Source organism: Netta rufina (assembly GCF_964035555.1).
Source record: "Netta rufina genome assembly, chromosome: 1".
In the NCBI taxonomy this organism is placed as follows: Eukaryota; Metazoa; Chordata; class Aves; order Anseriformes; family Anatidae; genus Netta; species Netta rufina.
In genome coordinates, this window is record NC_140123.1 from 71,188,078 (window position 1) to 71,213,122 (window position 25,045).

Sequence of the window (25,045 nt, forward strand, 5' to 3'; positions counted from 1 at the left end):
GCAGGGCCACGATCTTGTTGCAATCACTGAGACGTGGTGGGACAGCTCTCATGACTGGAACGCTGTCATTGAGGACTATGTCCTCTTTACGAAAGACAGGCTGGGGAAGCGAGGGGATGGGGTTGCCCTTTATGTGAGGGAGCAATTAGAGTGTACCCAGCTCCCGCTGGGGGAGGGTGAAGGACTAGTGGAGAGCTTGTGGGTAAGAATTAAGGGGTGGGCTGGTATGGGAGACACGGTGGTTGGGGTCTACTACAGGTCTCCAGATCAGGAGGAGGAAGTCGATGAGGCCTTCTATGAGAAGCTGCTAGTAGCCTCACGATCATGAATGCTGGTCCTCATGGGGGACTTCAATTACCCAGACATCTGCTGGGTAAGCAACTCGGCCAGGCACGAGCAGTCCAAATGGTTCCTACAATGAGTTGAGGACAATTTTCTGACGCAGGTGGTGAAGGAGCCGATGAGGCGGGGGGTGCTCCTGGACCTCGTTCTTACCAACAGGGATGGCCTTTTTAGGGATGTGAAGGTTGGGGGCAGCTTGGGATGCAGCGACCATGAGATGGTGGAGTTCCAGATGGAACTAGGCAAAGGAGGTAAGGCTAAAAGCAGGATTGCTACCCTGGACTTTTGAAGAGCCAACTTCGACCTCTTCTGGGACCTGCTTGGGAGTATCTCATGGGATAGGCTGCTAGAAGGCAAGGGTGCTTGTGAGAGCTGGGCTACATTTAAGCAGCACTTCTTCCATGCTCAGGATTGGTGCATCCTGAAGAATAGGAAATCGGGGAAGGGGGGCACGAAACCCGCGTGGATGAGCAAGTAGCTCATCAATAAGATCAAAAGGAAGAGGATGGTCTATGAAATGTGGAAAAAAGGCCTGTCCTCTTGGGAGGAGTACAGATGTGTTGTCAGCGCCTACAAGGATGCGGCAAGGAAGGCTAAAGCCCACCTAGAGATGAGGCTTGTGAAAGAGATAAAGGATAATAAGAAGGGTTTTTTCAAGTATGTAAACAGCAAGAGGAAGACTAGGGACAATGTGGGTCCCTTGCTGAATGAGGGGGGTGTCCTGATCACGGGAGATGCTGAGAAGGCAGAGATACTGAATGCTTTCTTTGCTTTAGTCTTTGCTTCAAGGACACTCCCCTGGGACTCCTCACGCCTGGCAATAGGACAAAGGGTCTGGGAAATGGAGGTCTCCCCTTGTGGTGGACATGGGAGTGGTTCGGGAGCATCTGAGTGGGCTCAGTGCACACAAATCCATGGGTCCCGATGGAATGCATCCACGTGTGCTAAGGGAGTTGGCAGAGGTGATTGCCAAACCGCTCTCTATCATCTTTCAAAGGTTCTGGAGAATAGGTGAGGTGCCTGAAGACTGGAGGATAGCCAAAGTCACTCCAGTCTTCAAGAAGGGCAGGAAGGAGGATCCAGGAAGCTACAGGCCAGTCAGTCTCACCTCTGTCCCTGGAAAGGTGTTGGAGCAGCTTGTTCTGGAAGCCATCTCCAAGCAATTGGAAGAGAAGAATGTTATGAGGAGTAGTCAGCATGGATTCACCAAGGGGAAATCGTGCTCGACCAACCTCGTTGCCTTCTATGATGGCATCACCAGCTGGGTAGATGGGGGGAGAGCGGTGGATGTCATCTACCTTGACTTTAGCAAGGCTTTCAATACTGTCTCCCATGACATCCTACTAGCAAAGCTGAGAAAGTGTGGGATAGATGAGTGGACGGCAAGGTGCGTTGAGAACTGGCTGACTGGCCCAGCTCAGAGGGTGGTGATCGGAGGAGCAGAGTCTAGCTGGAGGCCTGTGACTAGCAGTGTTCCCCAGGGATCAGTGCTGGGTCCAGTCTTGTTCAACATCTTCATCAACAACCTTGATGAGGGAATAGTGTCTGCCCTCAGCAAGTATGCCCTGGGAGGGGTGGCTGACACGCCAGAAGGCTGTGCTGCCATTCAGCGAGACCTGGATCAGCTGGAGAGATGGGCAGGAAGAAAGCAAATGAGATTTAATAAGAGCAAGTGTAGAGTCCTGCACCTGGGAAGGAACAACCTGAAGTATCAGTACAGGCTGGGGGACGACCTGCTGGAGAGGAGCTCTGAGGAGAAGGACCTGGGAGTCCTGGTGGACGACAGGTTGACCATGAGCCAGCAGTGTGCCCTTGTGGCCAAGAGGGCTAATGCGATCCTGGCATGCATTAAAAGGAGCGTGGCCAGCAGGTCAAGGGAGGTGATCCTCCCCCTCTACTCTGCCCTGGTCAGGCATCACCTGGAGTACTGTGTCCAGTTCTGGGCTCCCCGGTACAAGAAAGACAGGGATCTCCTGGAAAGAGTCCAGCGGAGGGCCACAAAGATGATACGGGGCCTGGAGCATCTTCTCTATGAGGAAAGGCTGAGAGACCTGGGTCTGTTCAGCCTGGAGAAGAGAAGACTGAGAGGGGATCTCCTCAGTGTATATAAATATCTGAGGGGTGGAGGACAGAAGGATGTAGCCAACCTCTTCTCAGTGGTTTGTGGGGATAGGACAAGGGGCAATGGCTGCAAGTTAGAGCACAGGAAGTTGTGCATTGACATGCGAAAGAACTTTACGGTGAGGGTGACGGAGCATTGGAACAGGCTGCCCAGGGAAGTTGTGGAGTCTCCTTCTCTGGAGATATTTGAGGCCCGTCTGGACGCCTACCTGGGCAGCCTGCTCTAAGGAACCTGCTTTGGCAGGGGGGTTGGACCTAATGATCTTTAAGGTCCCTTCCAACCCCTACAGTTCTGTGATTCTGTGATCCTTTTGAAGAAATTGTCCAGCTGTGAGATAAACATGTTCACACTATACTGGGTGATTAACTGGCTAAGTGGCAGAGCTCAAAGGATCATATTGAATGGAGCTACATCTGGCTGGTGGACAATCACTAGCAATATTCTCCAAGGGTCAATTCTAAGAACAGTTCTGTTCAGAAAGTGTTCTAAGAACACTTTCATCTATGATCTGGATACAGGAGTGGAATGCAACCTCAGCAAATTTGCTGATGACACTAAACTGGGAGGTGCTGTTGACTCCCTGGAGGGATGAGAAGCCTCACAGTAGGATGTAGATAGATTAGAGCTTTGAGTGACCATCAGTTCAACAAAGGTAAATGTTGGGTGCTGCAGCTGGGACGGAGTAATGCCGGACACAGGCACAGACTGGGTGCCGAATGGCTGAGGAGCAGCTCAGCAGAAAGGGCCCTGGGGGTGCTGGTGACAGCAGGCTCAGCATGAGCCAACAGTGTGCCCTGGCAGCCAGAAGGCAAATGCCATTTTAGGGTGCAATAAACACAGCACAGCCAGGTGGCCAAAAGAGGTGGTTCTCCTACTGGATTTAGTGTTGGTACAGCCTCAACTTGAATACTGTGTGCAGTTCTGGGCTCCACAGTGTAAAAAGGATGTTAAGGTATTTGAAAGCATCCAGAGGAGGACAACAAAGCTGGTAAAAGTGCTGGAAGGCACATCCTGTGAGGTGAGGTTGAGGACACTTGGGTTGCCCAGTCTAGAGAAAGGAGGCTGAAAGGTGACTTCTCAGGACCTGCAGCATCCTGAGGAGAGGAAGCACAAGGAGGTGCTTTTCTCTGCTCCCTGGGCATTGGTTATGGGATACATGGGAACAGTGCACAGCTGTGCTGAGGGTGGGTCAGGCTGGGCATTATCACAGAATCATAGAATATCCCAAATTTGAAGGGACTCACAAGGATCATAGAGTCCAATTCCCAAGACCGCAAAGAACCACCCCAAAAAATCAGATCATGTGTCTGAGAATGTTATCCAAATGCTTCTTGAACTCTGTTAGGGAAATTTCTTTACCTTGAGGGTCATCAAACACTGGAACAGGCTTCCTAGAGAAGTGTTTGATGCCTCATGCCTGTCAGTGTTGAAGTGGAATTTGTTCAATGCCTTTAATAATATTCTTTAACTTTTGGATAGGCATGTGATGTGGTTTAACTCAGCAGGCAGTTAAGCACCACACATCTGTTTTGCTCAATCCTCCACAGTAGGATGGGGGAGAGAATCAGAAAAAGGTAAAACATGTGGGTTGAGATAAAGAAGACTTCATAAGACAGAAAATGAGGGGAAGATGATGATGATTTGCTGCTTATAATAATAATAATAATATAGAAAACAAGAGATGCACAATGCAATTTCTCAGCATCTGCCTCCTGATGCCCAGCCAGTCCCCCAAGCAGTGGCACCTACCCTGGACAATTCCCCATAGTTTTATTTATTAGTATGATGCCATATGATATAGGACATTCCTTTGGTCAGTCTGGGTCATCTGTCCTGGCTGTGTCCCCTCCCAGCTCCTTATGCACCCCCAGCCTCCTCGCTGGCAGGGCAGTATGAGAAGTTGAAAAGTCCTTGGCTTTGTGTAAGCACTGCTCTGCAACAACTAAAACATCAGTGTGTTATCAGCATCATTTTTCTCCTAAATTTGAAACATGGAAACATACCAGCCACTGTGATGAAAATTAACCCCATCTCAGCCAAAACCAGGACACACTGAAGTGTTCAGGCAGTTGGACTAGATGATCTTTGAAGGTCCCTTCCAACTGAACTACTCTACTCTGTGCTGTGCTATGCTATGCTATGCTATTCTGTTCTTGAAATAAATTTTCCCATGTGTTAAGACAGGAAATTATAGATAGCATTTTATTAAAGATTGCATCAAATAAACATGAAGTCCATGGCCTTAATATGTACTATTGCCCTTTTTCATTAGACCATCTCCTGTTTATGTCAAAGAAGAAGCCTGACATTTGTGTTCATCTGGGTGTCCTGGTAATCTGATATTACATGCCTTTTCAAGTCAGAGTCTTTTAGCTGGAAGTACTTGTGCTAGTCCTGATGAAGCTGAACCATACAGCATCTCACAGGTTTCAGCTCCTGCTGAATTCACCCTGATCCCCACAATGGTCTTTGATGGACTATTTTGCTGCTGTGTGAGGAAGGTGTTTTGGCTCCTCCTGAGTTTGTATCGGTCTTCTTTGTGAAATAACAAGGCAGGATGGCACATCACTCTCAAAGATGATAGACCACTGTACTGTGTCAATAGCGAAATTAGTGAAGAGGACAACATGGTGCACAGAGCTTGCTGGATATTTCCTGCTAAACCTCTGAGGGAGCACAGGAGAATGACTGCATTACTGAGCACAGAGCCTACCTGGGCTCCTGCCCCACACCTTGGCTGATGTTTTTCCAGCACAAATAAAAGTAAAAATAAAATTGCAACAGCACCAGTTATACCAATTGGTGAATGAGTTGGCCTTTGTCTTTATTCCTATATTATTTGGTTTGGACTAGCACCAACTTTGAATTCTTTATGGATAGAAGATACTTCTGATTAAAAGATACATCTTGATTTAAAGGACAGCTAGTGTGCTGGACACATAATACATGGCTACCAGGAGCGCTACTGATTGCTGATAATTTAATTCCTATAACAGACTAGAGAAAGCTTATTACCTGGCAGCCAGTATTCAATCACTATTTTCTGAAATAAATAGCCTATCATACAGCTAACAATAAAAAAAGCAAACATGATGTCCTTAATTTTGTGTATTTTAAAATGTAATATACTGTGCTAACACAGACATTCTAAAAGCTGTATCCTTGCTAATTCTTCTCAATTGCTTTTTCCTGTATTTGTGGCATGGCTTATTTAAATAAATGCTATTGTTACATTAACTTTAAAATCTGATGTATGGGCTAAATAAGATAGCATAACAGAGGATGAAATGCACTAAAATGCTGTCTTCTATGTTATACTCATGAAGTTCATGGTTGTTTTTTAGCGTACTATAGAAAAAGAATCATTTTAAAATCAGTGAGTACAATTGATTGTGTATTTCCTTTCAGTATATTGCCCTTGGAACCATAGAAATGACTAGAGGAATCATGGCTGAAGAAACACTCATGCATCTGGGCCACAGAGAGCAAAGTATTTGTCGTGGTTCCGCTCGAGTGGGCAGCCGAGCTCCCCCACAGCCGCTCTCTCACTCCCCCTCCTCAAAGAGGAATGGGGAGAAAATATGTGAAAAGGGGCTCAAGGGTTGAGATAAGGATGAGAAAATCACTCAGTAATTATTGTAGCGAGCAAAACAGACTTGGCATAAGGAGATAGTAAGATTTATTGCCTATTACTAACAAGCGAGAGAAGTGAGAAAACAAAGGAAAAAGCAAACCAAAAGCACCTTCCCCCCCATCCACCCTCTTCCACCTCCTCCCCCTGAGCGGCGCAGGGGAACGGGGAATGGGGGTTATGGTCAGTCTACAGCACTTCTTCTCTGCCGCTCCTTCTCGGTCACTCTCATCCCCTGTGCTGTGGGGTCCCACCCACGGGAGGCAGTCCTTGATGAACTGGTCCGGCGTGGGCTTCCCACAGGCAGCAGCTCTTCCAGAACTGCTCCAGATATGGGTCCGTACCACAGGGTCCATCCCTCAGGAGAAAACTGCTCCAACCTGGCTCCCCTACGGGCAGCAGCTCCTGCCAGGTCACCTGCTCCTGCGTGGGCTCCTCTCCACGGGCTACAGGTCCGGCCCGGAATCTGCTCCAGCAGGGGTCTTCCACAGGCGGCAGCCTCCGTCGGTGCAGGGCCACCTGCTCCACCGTGGTCTCCTCCATGGGCTGCAGCGTGGAACCCTGCTCCACCGTGGTACTCCATGGGCTGCAGGGGGACATCCTGCTTCACCATGGTCCTCACCACAGGCCGCAGGGGACTTCTGCTCCGGCGCCTGGAGCACCTCTCCCCCTCCTTCTACACTGACCTTGGCACCTGCAGGCTGTTTTTCACTCCCGGCTGCTGTCTGGCGCAGCGTTTTTTTCCCTGTCTTAAATATGCTGTCACAGAGGCGCAAACAACATCGCTTATTGGCTCAGATCTGGAAAACAATGGGGCCCTTCCCAAACATGGGGCAGCTTCTAGATCTTTCTCACAGAAACCACCCCTATGGCTCCCTGCTACCAAAACCTTGCCACGTAAACCCACTACAGTATTGTAAAATAAAATACTTCCCTCTCCTCCCAGCCAACCCAAAACCTTGTTTGCTTCCACAGAAAACTTGGTGTTGTATTATGACAAAATGTAATAAATGGCTAAGCAGTGAGATGGATAATAGAGATAAGGTGGGAGAATCTCATTCATTTTAATTAATTAATAAACCAGATGATAGCAAATCTACAGAAAAGACAACAGTCCATTCAGTTATCTGTCTTTTACTGATATAGAACCAAGTCTGAACTGACATTGGTTATAGATCAAATATAGAGCTGGCTGTGAATTGCCAATGTTTTTTGAATGAAAAAATATATATTTTAACAACCAAAACATAATAAAAACCAAAACAACAACAACAAAAACAACAACAACGACAACAACTGGAATTGCTTTGTATGCTTTAAGTAAAAAATGACATAAAGTATTTACTTGGGTCACAAAGCAAAACATTTTATTTGCTTAAGAGATGCAAGGCATTGTTTTTCAGATTAGCTGAACATTAACCTGTGTCTAAGATACCCGGTGGAACCAGAGAAGCTGCACTTTGGGTTATCTCTCACTCCTATACTCTTCTAGTTGGCCTTTTTGGCTGGATGAGTTTTCCATACTATAGTGCTGTTTTCTCTCACTGAATAAGCAATATGTTCAGTTGAAACATAAGATAAATTAGTCCAGAGTTCAGCCCAGGACTTTTTTATGATTTACAGAAAGCATACTTTCCAGTGTAAAGAAGAATGAATTTCTGAATGCCCAAAATTCAGTTCCAGGCATTTTGACTCTGATAATGTATGGCATAAATTTCTTCCACTGCAATATATATACAATAGAATATGAAAATGTTTCTCTGTTGTTCTTGAAATTATTGAAGAAGAAAACAATCAATGAAATAAACTTCTAGCATATTTATATCCTGTTTAAAATGGCAATGAGAGAAAAGAGAAGAAAAGAAAGTGAAAATTGGCTAAGAGATAGAAACATACGGTCAGAAAACATACAGGTTTAATATGAGCAACATAGCGGGATGTTCACTCTAGATACACCGAGGTTGTGGAGATTAAGGAATCTGTCCCCTTTTAGCCCTGCTTCCCTGTGCATAACCTATTTTGGCTATATTCTACATGTACTAATAAACGCTAAAGGTGATTGAAAAGAAATCAAGTCATAACTTCTACTTCCTTTTGAGTGTCCCTCTGAAATGATCAGCTGCAGAAAACTATATAATATATATATATATATATACATACATATATATATAACATTTTGGAAGAAATGGCACAGATGTTGCCAGCTATGCCCTCTGGCTCTCTGAGAGGCAGAAGCTCCTCTTGGGTTTTACGGTATGCTCTGAAGTAGAGTTGTGTTTTAATTGCTCTATCCATCCCTATTAAGGGAAAAATATTCTAATGAGAAAACAGATATTGTATATACATTACACTAAATACCTGTGGTTAAAAAAAAAATTAAGGCTGCTAAATGGAGCACTGAAAATCCAGGAAATATGGCATGTATGGCTTCAGTGTAACATTAATTTAGCTTCTGCAGCCAACAGCATTATGATACAGTTCCAGAGACTCCTGCTTTCCTCAATGAATGGCTGTCTGGTCTTTCATGACTGTTTGACTCTTCACATTCAGTATGTAGTCCCAAGCCTTATTTATCATACAAAGTAGAAACAACCCTGTTCTAAGTACAGGGTTATTAATTTCCTCACAATTTTTCATTTACAACCTCCCCCCCCCCCGCTTCTTTTAATGGTACTCGTGGTACTCATTGTTACAATATTCAATGTCCTCATGGATATTCAATAATGCATTTCTGCAAAATCCTGGGAAGGGGTGGGTGATGGCAGTTATTTGTTTTATCTGTTGTTATACTCACAATATTGTTTATAGGCAAAGAGGAAACACTTTATATATAAAAATTATTGTCATAACTGAAATTTTTGTAGTCTACTACAAGAATCACTATTTGTCCAAATTTAATTACTTCAGAAAAGACTACTTTTACACAGAAAGTCTCATTAAAGTTAATATGGTTAAAATTGTTATACACACATTTAAGTTTCTCTCCCTTCTCCTGGTGTTATGCTCAACCTTCCCTGCTCCCCTGGGTCCTAAGGTCAGTAGTTTCATTATGGTGTTGGGGGTGCAATACAGAGTTGTCAGCATTTGGAGTCTTTCATGGGGAGGAATATGATGTTCCTTTTCATTGTTTCATCTTCATTACTCTAAAATATACTTGAGGTCTTTTTTATATGCCTGTTAACATACATTTACATCTTTGTTCTTTCCTCATGGGTCTGTGGCTTCACATTGCATGCAAATTGACTATATATGGTACTCTTTACAATACTAAGTCTTTATTTTCTGTTACATCTAAACCTAGTTTTGTCCAGCCATAGGTCTGCATTTTTTTAACTGACCATTGGCAAGTTGCTTATAGCTGTTAGTGTCGAGTGACATTCCTTTGTCACATTTCTTATCATTCCATGCAGGTATTCCTCTACACTTTGTCCTGTCTTCTCACTTCTCTGCTCCTGTATCAGGCCTGTATTTCTCTGCTCCACATCATTACGTGTTAGAGTTGTAAAATTATGAAGGTATCATAAAAAGATAAACAAAAGTAAAACTGGTTAGCCATAGATACCTAGTAAAAAAATAAACAAAACAAATAAAATACAATAAAAGCCTTACAGATAAACCAAGGAAACTGAAGTTGCAGGCCTGTCAAGAAAAGTTCAGAGAGAGAAAGCTGAGCAAGCTTCAGGCCTAAGGCCTTACAAAACTCAGTATAGAACAATCTGTTACTAGCAGTGACAATACTAAATTACAGGTCTCACAATTACAGCACACACACTGAGAAATAGATTAATGAGAAAGAAAATGCTGCATTTCTTTACAGAACACTTACCTGAACCTGTTAAAGGCTTTATTTTTATTTTTTTCCTAAACCTTAGGCTTCAGGTAGTGTTAATTGACTGAAAGTACTTTTAGTTCCCAATTAGATCATCACAATAACACTGTAAACAGAGGTGACAATGAACAGACACATGCTGAACTATGATGTTATGCCTAGTAATAAAGGACAGATTCAGAAATTTTGGAGTTAGATTGCCATTCAACTCACAGCCTGGAAATTCAGGGTGAGTTCCAATGGTGTATATTGACTGCTTTGACCTGTTCTGGGGATGCAAAGCAACCATTAACTTGACTTAACTGGCCAGTAAAGTGGGTTTTACTGCTGCGTTGTGTCACTCGATTGCTCCAAAGCAGCTGGAATATCCCATGCATCTGGCCCCAGATGTTTATGTGGAGCTTATTCAAACTATTCTAACCTCTTTGACTATGAAATCTGTTAGAAATGTCATGAGAATAAGCTCTCTCCGTCTCCCACTCTCAACCAGAAATACCAGGAGACAGTCAGCCTGTCAGTTTCATCACACTTTTGATTTGGTGGACTGTAAATGGAAAATAAAATCACCAAAACTTACCTGGGTGTTTCAAAATCCCTCCTCACTTGTTATTAAATTTTAATTCCAAGAAGGCTCATTATGTTTTGGTGTTGGTGACATCACCTCATTTCCATCTAAATTGATTACTGCTTTAGTGTTGTTGATATACAATGCAGGTTTCACCCTATAGCAAATAGTCTTATGCCTAATTGTTCTGATCTTGAGTTGCAAATAACTTCTGTGTTACAAATTCATTTATCTATTCTGTTTTGTTCCATTCTAGTTACCATGTTATCTATTGCTGTATTCCAACAGGTGGTCTTGTGTAGGATTCATTTCACAGGAGTTCGGGTGTCTGTCTGCAGCACAGTTAGTAACCTTACATTCTCTTTACAGGTGATGCTGAGAAAGATGTTACTACATTTCACTCATCTGACTTCTTTTGGACACATAATGTATGATTTCCAATGAATGTTAGAATTATTTTATAACATTTTTGATCAGAAATGTCATAAAAATTGATTTTGCTTTTAGTGAAAGTTTATAATGCCTTCATTCATATCAAATACAGACTCATAATACATTGTCCGACCCAAGTCAAGGGTGGAGTAAGGTACTTTTTGTGAGTAAGATTATTGCAGTTTGTCCCATGCTGGTGCCAGCTCTGGTCTGGATCTGAATGGCTCCTGTGATGAAATTCAGGTAACAAGAAAGTACTAGCTAATCCATATTCTGCATACAATCATAGATCTGTGATATTTAGGATAATCTTTATTGTGACACCTATGTCAACTCTGAGATATTTCTCCCCATCAGATGCAAATCCAACTTTTCATAAGAAAATAAAAAAGTAAAATTATATAAAAATATTTCTGGCTTGAGTCACTTGAAGCACAGCCAAACAAAACACTGGGGACTGCTCTGTGAGGAATGTCTTTTACTTTTGGCAGCATAGATGAGCTAGCTGACCTAATAGAAAAAAAAAATCTCTAATATCTTTGATTAAAATTCCTTAACTTTTGGCATCTGTTTATAAAAATATTGAGCTTTCAGCTTACACTTTACAACATTCTTAAAGAAAAGTCCTGCAAACATGACTTTTCTCTAAATTATCTCTCAGACTTCACTTTATTAGTATTCCACCGATTTGTTGTTTATTGAGTAGCTGGACATAACTACAAGGACTTCTGTCCTATCTTATTACTTGAAGATTAACTTGTGACCTAAAATAAGTCACTCATGCTGCAAACAGCAGAGTTCATCTTATCTAGCTGAAATACTTGTCACATACTTTTTAGTTTTTATTTTAAAACGGGCATCAGGAGAAATTGTTTGACATGTGGTGTCAAAGGCTTCCAGTGCTCCCTGTTAATTTCCCCAAAGTGTCACTAACAGCTGAATACAGATAAAAGCGTCTAGGGTTACAGACTCCATTGCCGCTTTGTGTTTTTGTCTACCAAATAATCCTTCAGCCACTAGCCTCCTTGCTTATGTCCACTCACTTTCCTGTCATCACCCAGTTCAACTGCCCACCCGCAACATCACATGGCCTCAGACTCCTGCGCCAGCCCACTTATCCCTCTGTTACATCTGCATAAGGCAAAGCAGAGGTACTTTTAAAATCTCTTTTGACTACCAAATTAGGCCTTGAATCTCACGGAAGCTCCAATTCCAAGATTGCATGGTTAATATAAGGTCCCACCTGTAGGATTAAACTCTAGAAAACAGAAGTCAAACCAACATGTGGGAGACTTCCCACATGTAAAGCTTTGCTTTACTTCTCCCCCTCCTCATCTAAAGGAGGGGGAGTGAGAGAGCGGTTGTGGGGTTTAGCTGCCCAGCATGGTAAAACCACCACACCCATATGCTGTATGGACCATATACCAGGACTATGATCCATGTGTATAGGGAATACTTTTATTTATATGTTTTCCCTGTACAAGTGGTCAGGTATAGCTAGAAACAACTGCATCTACATACAGCAACTGCTGTCTGAATAGCAACAGGAACATCCCACTATTTGTACATAGTACATATAGGATCTTTCCATCTCTTCTGCACCTCTGTTAGGAATTACCATTTGGTATATACAAGCAAGAAAATGCCAGTTTTCATTGTAATCACAGAGATTACAATGAAATTGTAAATTTATTGCAAGCTGTGCAATAAATGCAAGTTATAGATGTGCTGAAGTTCTTGGAATTTATTTGGCTACCCACGGAAGTGTAGATTTTATCCTATTTCTTTTGACATTTCACCAAAATATTTCTCTCTGGGGGCATTATGGCATTAGTGTTTCAACTGATATGAAGTGTGTGCTTTGCTTTTTAATTTCTAATTGATCACAGTCTTACTACATTGGGTACTTTATATTTGTGGTGGTTTTACCGTACTGGGCAGCTAAACCCCACAACCGCTCTCTCACTCCCCCTCCTTTAGATAAGGAGGGGGAGAAGTAAAGCAAAGAACAACTCACGGGTTGAGATAAGGATAATTTAATTAAAGGGAAATAATTATAATAATTAAATAAAGACTACCATGAACTAAACAATTTAACTAAGGGGAAATAAAAGGGAAAGGGGAAAAAGGGAGGAAAACAAACAAACAAAATAAATGAAAGCGATATGGAAGTGCAGAGGAAAGAAATTACTCTCTACTTCCCACAAATGAGCGATGATTGACCACGTCCTTGAAGCAAGGCCTCAACGCACGCAGCCGGTGTTCGAGAGGAGGACCGACGTCTTCTCAACGAGAGCCCACCCCTCCCCTCTTCTTCCTGTTTCCACCTTTTATTGCTGAGTGTGACACCACATGGTATGGAATATCCCTTTGATTGGTTTAGGTCAGCTGCCCTAGTGATGTTTCTCTCCTCACTTTTTTGCCCACCCCCTAGGAGGGTTAGAGAAAGGCCCAATGCTGTGCCACTGCTGCTCAGCAGTAGACACAACACTGGTGTGATAACACTGCTGTTCCAGCTACAAGTACAGAGTACGGCACTGAATGGGCTGCTGCCGGGAAAGTTAACATTCCAGCCAGACCCAGTACAATATTGGGTTATGTTAGCTGGTGCAGTATTAACAGTCCAGTTAGAGAGAAGACAGAGTTAGAAATGAATCCAATCCATCTAGTCTTATAGAAATAAGATGCTACCTATTTTGGACAAATCTATAGCTTCAGATCTGCTTGCCATTAACTTCAGCTAATGCATTGATGTTTCTTGCTTATTCATGCCCCGAGATCCTCCATTGCTTTTGCATAACTACACTATGCATGTTTTTCCTGGTATGTTGCCTTTATGTATTTGAAAGATATCTCTTCCCTTGAAGTTGGCAGCCTTAACTGTCTAACAGGGGTAGCATTTATAAACATTACCCTTTAGAACTTGCACATCTGGCTGAAACCTATAGTTCACTCGTCTAGTTTTTATAGAAGAGTTTCCAAGGCTAAAACACTTTCATGACATTTCCAGTTTACTGTTTCCTAGAAAAAATGTTGAATTCCTGAATATGACTGAAACAACTCATAGTGTACTTCTCTTTCATTGGTATTTATTAACTTATCATTGTCTTCGCAAAAACAGGTCAACATATTTACATATTGGACACAATTTTAAAGTAATACTGAACGTTAAAATGAGAGGTATTATAAAACAAACCACATCTGAAACTATGCCCTTATGGTTTCTGGGTTTAAAAAAAAAATGAGAGGAAAAATAAAGGTGGTTGGAATAGCTTTGGAAATAGACTGAAGATTCTGGATTACTAGATAGTCTAGATAAAACAGACATTTTTATTCAGTTTATGCTTTTTCTCCAATCGAGCCACATCATTTGTTTAAATTGGGCATGATTTGTATTTTTTAAAATGGGTGCAGATACAATTGAATGTTAATAGAGAGATGTTTCCAGAAAGCATATTTAAATATATGCCTAACTTTACTCATGTTTTTAAGTAGTCAGATTTTGTCTAGAACTATGATGTGGGCAAAGTTACACAAATGTCTAGTCTTACCAGACTGGGAATCTCTCTCATCCTGACTTCACACCACAGTCAAAGCCTGGTACCTGCCAGCTCTTCCTTATACATCCCATAAACCCCTTTTTTGAAGGAAGGGGAAGTGGGCTGTTCAACGAAGAGAGTGCCAATTTAAAAAACAGAAATATATATAATGGTGTATTGTCTGCATAGCAAGACTCGGCAGTTACTAGCACTTAATCATTTGATATTAGCCAGTTTATTCCCAGCAGAGCAATACAAGTGTAGTATCATAGAGTCAGTAGAACATAGATGTGTTTTAGCCCTGAGCTAATGTCTTGAGCAACAGAACTCAAGGGGTCTTGAGTTTTTCTTGGTTGTTATCACTGCTTTTTTTTCAGGGGGTTATGGAAATCTAAGCTGTGCTATCTTTCAGTATCCACATACAGTACAGTTGTACTTTGTACACTTGTTTAAAGGATTCTGCTTGAATTCCAGTGAACCTCAAAAGTTGACACAGATAACTGACTGATCATCCCTCAGGCACTCTGAAAATATCATTAGGGAACTGTCCAGCAAAAAAAAAAATAATCTCCCTTGAAGAGCATGTTTCAGTATTATGCCCCTTTCATTGGTGTTACCTGCTGCAGAGAACAAGCTGGGCAAGCTGGGAACTGGTAAAAGGTGTGCTGTAACTGTCTGTTCTGGCTTATGCATTCTCCTCTCTCCCTGATCCTTAATGAAACATTTGTTCTTTATGTCAAGCAATAGGAGTAGACTTGGTTTTTAAAGATAACTAAGGTGGTAGCGGATACGTGAAGAGAAAGACGACTCTTTTCCATTTAACGGTCTAATGCCACCGTCAGCCTACAAAGTGCAAAAATTGGGTATTGATGCATGCTAGTCTGGATGCAGGAAAGACAGGAAGGACATAAACTTGGCAGTCAGCTCAAATATTCAAAGACTCCCTTTCTCCATGTGTTTTTCTGGTCTTCCTTGGTCAGAGATTTCCCTCTTCTCATTTAGTATCCTTTCATAATTTGCTGGCGAATGTTTTTGCAAAAGTGACCTACCCATCTGTATATCTAACTATGAGAACTTTGAAGAGACTTAAATATTATTCAGTCTTAAATGTGGAGTTCTTTGCAAGCAGTTGGACATTTTTCTACAAAACAATTTTATTTTGCTTTCTTAGAGATCAGCAATATGTATGTAGTAGAAACGATGCTTTTATCCAAGCCTTCCTCTAGGTTCAGTTTTACTCTTCCACGCTATTGCCATTTTCTTCTGCCATTAGTAACCTTGTCTGTGTTCCCCTGCTTAATAATGTGTTAACTGTTTCTGTCTACCCCATCACCTGCAATAAGACACAGCATTAATGTCCGGTTAGACACCTTGCGTGGATACCTCAAGATGTCAGCAGACATAGCTTAAAGCATACAACGGTGATTCTCCACTTGGCTTATATAATTGTCTGTATCTTGATTTAAGATTCTCCTGCTGTCAGAAATGAGTTATACTACAGAATTTGTGTTTTTCCCGTTTGAACTCTGGAATGCCATTAGTGGTGATTTGTGCCAGATATCATTAAAATTATGCATGAAAAATATAAATGCTCTGCAAAGCAATTACAGATTTACAGTCACAGACCATTTTTTTTGGTTATCCCAAGCTCTCCCTGTTTGAATGAGGGGAAAATAAAAATGCTGTCATGGGTCCTTAAGGCTGCTTTCAGGATTTTAATTAATTAATTAATTAATTTATTTATTTCTCAAAAATGGACTCAAGTCTCATTTAGAAGTAAAGCAAATTTGGTGTCCCAGCTCCTTAGCAAATCTGGGCCTGAAAGCGTCTGAAAATTCCACCCAGAAGCAGAGAGTACTTGAAACGTGACTCTTGCCAAAGTGGGAATAGTGAGAACTTCAGAGCACCACAAACCTGAACTGCTCATTGGTATACTTTCTTTCTGTGATGTAATTAAATTTCTAGAAATATGACTGCTAGCCATGATTTGAACTAGGTACAGTGTAGGCAGATATTATACAAATTTCCCTACACAAGATCTGCTAATGCATCTCAGTTTGAATTTGTAGGTTTGCCAGGTTTCACTCATTTGGCGAGAGGCTTCCTCATTTGGGATTAATTTTGAGACTCTTTTAAAAAGTGTCTCCACTTGTGATGAAACATTTTGCTGTGTGTGAATAAGATGTATAAAATCTCATTTTAAAGGCCAAATTCATCTCTGGTGTAACTTCTGGGGAATTCCCATGATGCTTTGAAATCTTCCTCATTCAGATGATCACAGCTCAAGGAGCCTGAATACTCCTTCAATTTGATCTCTGTGCATTTTGCACAGAGTGCCAGTTATACATTGGTTTTCTGATGTGTTCATATAGGGAGATGAGGTAGTCACATATCATTTTCATTTTAGCCTAAGCCAGAAAGAAAACTCTACTGATGAAGTGAATGTGACATATAGCTTAACTATTCATATGTAAGAATAATATACACTTTACAACATATATAAATACATATAAAATAGTAAAACTTTTTTTTTTTTTTTCTAAAATAAACATATTAAGTAAGTAACTGGTGAAAGAAGCTTCCTTCAGTGTAAAGCTGTTATATTTATTATAACTCAGTCATCTATCTGCCTTTTTGAACACAATAAATACCCAGCAACAAAACAAAACAGAAAACAAAAATCCAAAACCAAGCCCTGAACTGCTCATGTGAGCTGATAATATAATTCAGGACTAAAGGTTCCTTTTGTCTTCCATGTGATACTAAAAAACCCTCAGACTGATAAAATCAGCAAGGACAGGGCAATTGTCATTGCTCATTTTATGACCTCGGGCATTGCTCCAGTGCCTCAGACTGCCTTGGCACCATTAGTCCCTAGACTGCTTCTGCTGATCTTAAAGAGGCTTTTGTTGGTAATCAGTACAGACTCTGGAATCCCAGGACACCACTGCTAGTTATGCTGAGCTAAAATCATAAGGAGTGCGAGCAATAACAAGCACCAAGGCCCATGCTGACCCTTAGCAGCTGTTTATATGCAATCATAAGTGAGCAAATGACTTTCCAAATGAAAAGGCATGTTTTTGGAACTGATAATAAATCAATCTTTAAAGAACGAGAAATACTTATTAGTTTTATTCTCTGCTAGGTTGTAAAAAAAACAAATAAGAACCTCCGCCTTAGAGCCAGACGGCTTTCACATATATAGGGAGATTTAAAGGGGTTGTACATCAAAAGGGAGCATTTTTAATAGTGCTCACATGACAGAAGAACACTACCGCACTTCTGAAAGTGATACACTCCAGCTTAATGAAAGGTAACTTTCAGAAAGCCAGCTACATTCCCATCAGATCTCTGGTAATTAGTAAAAATAAAACATATATATGCTTAACAGGGAAAAGGAATAATAAGCAACACAATTCTGGTAGTGTGAATTTCAGTATCATGGATAATGTGGTGAGGCGGTTCTTACTTCAAAAAGTTTGAAGGTAATTAATAACAGAGGAGACTTTTACAGATGCAGGCGAGAAAAGGCAGCAGCGTCCTGTGTGAAGGGGGGAAGTGCTGCCCCAGCAGCTTTGCTCCATGCTCCTCAGGGCAGCCTTGGTGGGAAGTCCATGCCCATGCCTGGCCCCAGCGGCATGGGTGCTGGTAGGGCCACCACCTCTTTCCCCAGCCGATGTGCTGAGGACACTCTGGTGGCAGAGGAGCTGGGGGACACAAACCTGTGCCAGCCTGATGGACATCCTACTGAGACCCTATATCTCTACAAATGTAAAGAAGTAACTTTTCTCTCTCTCTTCATACTGGCAGTGTATGTTGACAGAGGTTACGTGGAACAGACTGGAGGTAGGATTCATCTGGATGAATTAGGGGGTTACATCTGAGCTGGCCAGATTTTCTAAGAACAGTGTGTCTCATACTCAAGAAGACCTGTAAAACAGTTTAAATGATCCACACCACAGCAAATACAGTCTTTCTGCAGACCTCGAACAGAGTTGACAATGACTGCTCCAGGTATAGATGTCTGTACGGCAGACATCTTAAGCTAAGGTAAAACAAAACCTCTAAGAACCATCCTCATGTATTCCTTTTGTTGGTTATGAATCCCAGGTCAAGAAAAGGTTGGGAATATTGAAGCAGGATGAGCAATATCATGTTTGTAGCTGTGGTGTTGTTTTGAACTTTTGCAGAGGACTACCACGCCCCTCTGATGTTTTCTTCATAGCATAGTGACTGCTGCAAGATTGGCACAATGTAATATTAATAGAAGAAATCTGGTTTGAATTCCCTTAAAGTCAACTTCCTTGTAAATCTAATAAATACTTGGATATTGACTTGCTAGTCACCATCTGCAGAATTTAAAAATCTGAAGCTCATTTTAGTCTTATAATTAATAAAGAAAAGCCCTCAGACTTAAAAATCTCAAAGACATCATTAGCTACACCATATTTTTATGGTGCTATCCCTAAAAGGATATTAAAGTGCTTTGAAAGTGGGCTGATCCCTCAGTATAATGTTGCAAGAGGAAAGTTTTTTTATTGCCATTCAACCCAGAAATGGAAGAAATTACTGAGATATATAGGCCAAACTTTGAACAACAAGCATTGAAATGCTTAGCTGTGTGCTAAGGAACATTCTCATGTTGATTGTAAGACACAAGGGAGAAGGTGAGAGATGCATTACAGTAGTAGCAGTGCATAAACAGTAGCCTAGTTTGTAGGTCCTTCCTCAGGGAAAAGCACATGTGGCCCATGCTGCAGCTGAAGTCAGTCTGGACATGTACAAACTACTTTAGGGTCAGATTAGCAAGTGTTCTCTGAAGTTCATTTAGAATTTAGAATAAAATAGAATAGAATAGAATAGGAGTAGAATAATTCAGTTTGAAGGGATCTTTGGTCCAATTGCCTGACCACTTCAGGCTAACCAAAAGTTAAGGCATATTAATGAAGGCATTGTCCAAATATCTCTTTGAAGACTGGCAGGCATGGTGCATCAACCACCTTGCTGGGAAGCCTGTTCCAGTGTTTGACCACTGTCATGGTAAAGAAAAGTTCCTTGTATTTAGTTTGAACAGCTGACACAGCTTTGCGCTGTTCCTTCACATCCTGTCCTCAGTCACCAGGGAGAAGAGACCAACACCTCCATCTCCACTTCCTATTCTTTTTAGGAAAGCAGCCATGAAAGCACAAATTGTGCTTGGCTGAAGTGGCTGATGAGGGGAAGAGGTAAGATGGAGGCAGGGAGCACCACTGGAGACTCCGGTGGAGTCAGCCAGGTGGTTGGACACATTTGCTTTTTTCCTGGCACAATTTGCTGTGGGCACTGTCAGGTGCCCAGTAACAATTAGGATATGCTAATTGCTGAATGAAGTATGCTAATGATCAGATGAAGCAGATGCTAATAGGATTGGCAGGGGTACAGTTACCCTGACAGCTGAGTAGCAAAATAATGTTTTGAGCAAAAAAACACTAAGAAGGTGAGGGTATGGGGAGGTGCCCAACTGACCTCTCTGAAGGCCTTTGTTCCCAAGAGCGAGATTGTAATTTAGTAGTATGTGCATGGGCGGTGCTTATGCTGCTCTCTGTGGTAACCTAAATCTGATCTGGAGTCTGCCAGCAGAATAATGTATCGTCTCTGACAGGGATAAGCTGCCCTTATCTGCCCAGTGTGACTGGTAAAAAAAGGAAAGTCAGACATGTGGTAGCTGTAGGAATATTCGGTTTTACCATGAAACCATTCAGTAAACACAATGCCATGTGGCTCATTCCAACTGTTGGTGCTATTGTACTTGTGTGACTGAGGCATGCCAGCATCTGGAGGGATTCTCCAGCATAAAAAATATGACCTTTCCAGATATTTATGGAGAGTGAGAATGAAGGCTCCTGCTGGTGGCCAAGGGCAGATTTGCTAAGAAAAAGCAGGTAAAGCAAATGAGAGGTAGTGTCGTCTAACTTTGATGTTACCAATTGGTATTTTCTTCATTAAAAATAAATATATAAACAAAAATTCCAGCTAACCAAAAGAGTCTGTGAGCCTTGACAGTTTATCTTTGCGTGTATTTAAAAAAAGAAATGAACATTTTTTACTTTTGCTATTTTTCTACCTTTTGTGGAATTAACTGCAAAATTAAAGGTTTGCTGGGGGACCTCTGAAATAAGACTGTTTCTTAGGATCACTGAGGATTCAGAAGACTGCCATTGGGGTTCATGTTCTGAGTCTCTTTTACCCCTTAAAAAGGCATCTGCATCTCATGCTCTACTGAATTTCTGATCACAGTTTCTAATTCCACCTCCAGAAATTTCTAAGGTCTTAACAAACCATGTAATGCTTGGTTAGATCATTCAAGCAGAACATAAAGATTTTTCAGAAGTGCATGCACTTACTTCTACCTAGTCCCAGAACCACCCAGGTCCTCTGCAAACTTCTCTTTCTGACTGGAGAGGTCCCCAGAACACAGAATTTTGTCTTTCTACGTGTTTGGACCTGTCTTACCCTTGTCAGGCTTATCAGCTAATATCATGCTTCTATTTCACCCCAATCAGCAGCCAGAAACTGGCATTTCCACTCCTCAGTTCCCTTGAGCACCTGACCTGTCAGCTACCTTACAGCTCTCTTGGAGTGAGCTTTTAACACAAGGCAGTGGGAGCTCCAGCTTTCTTTTCAAAACCAGCTGGAAAAGGAAATGGTACAGGTCTGATTCTGAAATAGTGTTTAAGTGAGAACCAACAAAATTGGATTAACCTTGTCCTCTGCCTCTGGGAACATCTACTTCTCAGAAAAATACCCCAATCACCACATTATGCAGCTGGAGAAAGCAATCACCTTCCCATGGCTTGAACTAAATTTTCACTCCACAAGTGAGAGGGTATATGTTTGTGCTGAAGTATTAGAGAGCTTCTCTGGAGAGAAAGAAACACCAGCATGTGCTGCAATACCCATGTGTGACCTTTACGGCAGGCTCCCCATAGGATCTGTAGATTGCTCATTCATTCTGCATCCCACCCCTGGAGTCAGGGCCTAAAAATTAAACACTGTGATGCCAAAAAAGCCATTACTGGTTTTGGCCTCAAATATTTTAACAGTACAAGATCTGTTGCAAGTGGATATGGCTTTCACCCTGAAATTTCCTTAGCTGTTTCTAAATCTCACCTTTTGAGATGGAGTAGCATTTGTATTCCTTGCATGTTTCCCTCTGGGTTTCATACTCAGTTTTAAGCTGTTCCTGGTGAGGACTGTGAATTGATAAATGTTTGTGAAGTGCTTAGGGTGTTGATCATCCAAGGACCAGCACTATCATGTACTGAATCTGAAAGGACTAGCGGATGACTTGCAGTCTCCTCTCAGCTGAGGGGTTAAGAGACTTTTGCAAGATATGTAAGATTGCTTATGGTCCAGGAGCAGTGACAAATTCAGTGGTGTAAGAAGTGGGATTGCAGAATATGTATCTTATTTATATATTTCAAGGTGATTTTCATTCACCTACTAATGTTTTTCCCTGTTTTACCTCTATTTTTCTTGTAGAAATCAAGCAGCAGTGAAAGTGCTCTCTGACTACTGCCAGAGGATGACACAAAGTTAGGGTCTAGCTGAAGTACAGGTAAATATAAGAATTTAGTAGCTGAGTGCTAATGAAAATATTAACAATTAAAAAATATGCATCCCTGTCACTAGGACCTTGCCCTTGAACAGTATGTTTCCTTCTGGGAAGTTGTGTGAGGGTAGTTAGTTTAAGTGGTAATGGATAATGAATGACCTGTGAATTGTAATAAAGCATTTAGCTGGCACATGTTGGGTACAGACTCACTATCCATGAGTGAGAGGTGTTGTGGGGTGGCTTTGGAGTGGAGGAGAAGGAACTGAGCATTCAGCTTTAATGCAGTCGTACTGGGACTGAGACCAGACTGCCCACATAGTTTGCTGCTGTCTTCTGTGACAAAACAGGTACCAGAAATGGTGCCAGGAGATGCATCTTTCCTTTTTCAGACATCGAGCTTCCTTGCCATCTTTGCCAGTTGTGCTTATGAGCACGGACACTGAGGGAGACCAAAGAAAGGCTAAACAACTTTCAGGAAGTTCAGAGCAAAGTGAAAAAGAACATAATCTATGTAAGTTATTTTATGTTACGTTAAGTTTCTTTATTCCAATTCTTCATTTTATGTAGGTGTTGATCACTGTTCTCTACTGCTTTCAGCTATGATCTTTTCCTCATAAAGAAATGAACTAAGTGAATGAGCTCGAAGAAGAATTTTAAAATATTAAAAGCTGTCCTTCACCTCAAATCTAACTCTTATGTTAGTTGTTTACATAAATAATTTAATAACTTGCAGTTTTTTATATATATTATTCTGACAGTTGTAAATGAAACTGGATTCAGGAAAAATATGCTGGTACATGGAATCTGAAAATACACATTTACGTTGGTAAGGCACTCGTGTATATTTTGGAGGGTTTATATTACCCCTCATTGTGGTTAGTGGTTAGTATGACTATCATGTTTTTGCAGTATTACGTATCCGAGAAAATGTAATTTTTTTCTATTCCTTTTAAAATCAAATTACAATGTGACATTCAATAAAATATCTTTTGTGCAGCTAATAAAAATGAGATCCCATCTCACTGCTTTGACAAATAAACCACACAAGTCAAAATACTGCCTCTGATACAGTTTATAGCTTAAGCTTTCATGTCAGCCTTTCCTATAAAAAAGCCCCATTATTTATTAATAGCCTTCTATGTCTTAAAAGTTTCTTTTTCTTGTGTGGAGAAAAAATCATTTGCCTTTTAATGGGGTGTCAGATTTGTTTTCCAAACCTTCTAAAAGGTTATCGTTGTTACATATGGACAAGTGCTTTTTTCAGAATCAATGTAAACTCTGTTACCAGGGTAATTTACTGCAGTCCCCTGGTAGCTGTACGGAAAACTTAATTTCACCATTTTGCAAAGTGGAGGGGTGGGACTCTTTCCTTGTGGTTAACTATTTTCACATGGAGTGAAAAGAAAATGCATGCTTCTAGCACATACTAAATAACTGATGGGCTCTTACCCTCTGTTTGAGTTCAGGGCACACTGGCAGTCTGGCAGGGTTCATGGCACAGAAGGATGACTGAGCCAATTAGATATACCATAAAACCTTTTGGCAATTAACTCCCAACTAGCCAAAAGATTCAGGCTAATGCTAACAGTGGATAATAAAAGCTTGTTAAATTTCCATCCATTACAACCCTCCTGCCCCCCGCCAATATATGAGCCACATTTTTGATGACAGAGAAGCCTGTACTGAGGGAAGAATATTATATGAAAGATCCAGAGGTGTCAGATTTGAGCCTGTCTTACAGTTTGAGTTAAGAAATGACATGAGACACCAGCAAATATCAAATTCAGACTTGTTCATTTAATTAGAGTTTGCATTAGCAGCTGCAGTACTTTATTTAAAAAAGACAATATTAGTGTTTTTCCTCAAATAAATGCTACTTAAAACCAAAACAATAAAAAATAAGCCAGAAATGACTGAGAAATACTTGTGACCTGAATCATGTTCTAATATAAAATTAATTTATTTTTATTAGTAATTTCTAATCCCTTTTCTAATTTCATAGTATATTTGGGGGATGTTGGCTACATCTATACTGCCCAGTGAAGAGTGTGTTGTACAACAGTCATTGGATCTTCAGATGCAGTGATTTGTGATCTCTCTGTCCACATGGGTGGCTGTTCACTTGACTGAAGACTTTTCTCCATAACCATGCTGTGCTTAAGAGGAAGCAAGCTGGTGATCACTGTTACTGAACCAGCCTGAGTCATGGAGGACTCTAGACTTTCTGAATTCCATAGCTTGCATTCATTTTGCACTGGGGAGGGACACAAAGTGCAGGGAAACTTGTGTTCATGCAGCATCAGTGGATTCTGGATGAACTTTCCCATGGCATGCTGTGCAGACCCCATCCGAAGAGAGGTTCCTCCTTCCTCCTATACTGTGGTGTTTATGTAACAAACAAAACCATATCTACAAAATCTACCTTTCTCCTGAGAGTTAGGAATGTCATAACACCCACTAGGACACAACACAGGCCAGGCCAGGGCACTGCAGAAGATTCCCACTTTACTGTGGGTGCTCCTGCTAACATACAGCTCTCCATCCCTAAGTATGAGGTCCAGCAGAGCAGACATAGCTGCACACACTAGCTCCTCAAATACATCTTCATCATGGCTGCCAATACAGCTTTAAATTACTAAATCTGCTCAGTGAGTCTCCAAAAATCCCAACAATGGAGGCTGAGTCACTATATTAACATTAGCTTGGAAAAGTATAAAATTCAAACCCTAAATTCACTGACTCTTATTAAAAGATCGACTATTCACAATACACCAGTTTCTAGTCATCAAAGTGCAAAGTCAAATCCATGAGACAAGAATCATTGATATTATTTTGAAAGACCAGTGCTTTTAAAACCATTTCTGATTTTGAAAGCCCAGCTCATTATTTTTGAAAACTTTGGGCTGGTAATATTCTTCCAGTGTTGCTATGTATAAATATGAATGGAGAACCACAAAATAGTCTGCTCAAAGTTTTGGAATATCAAATTTT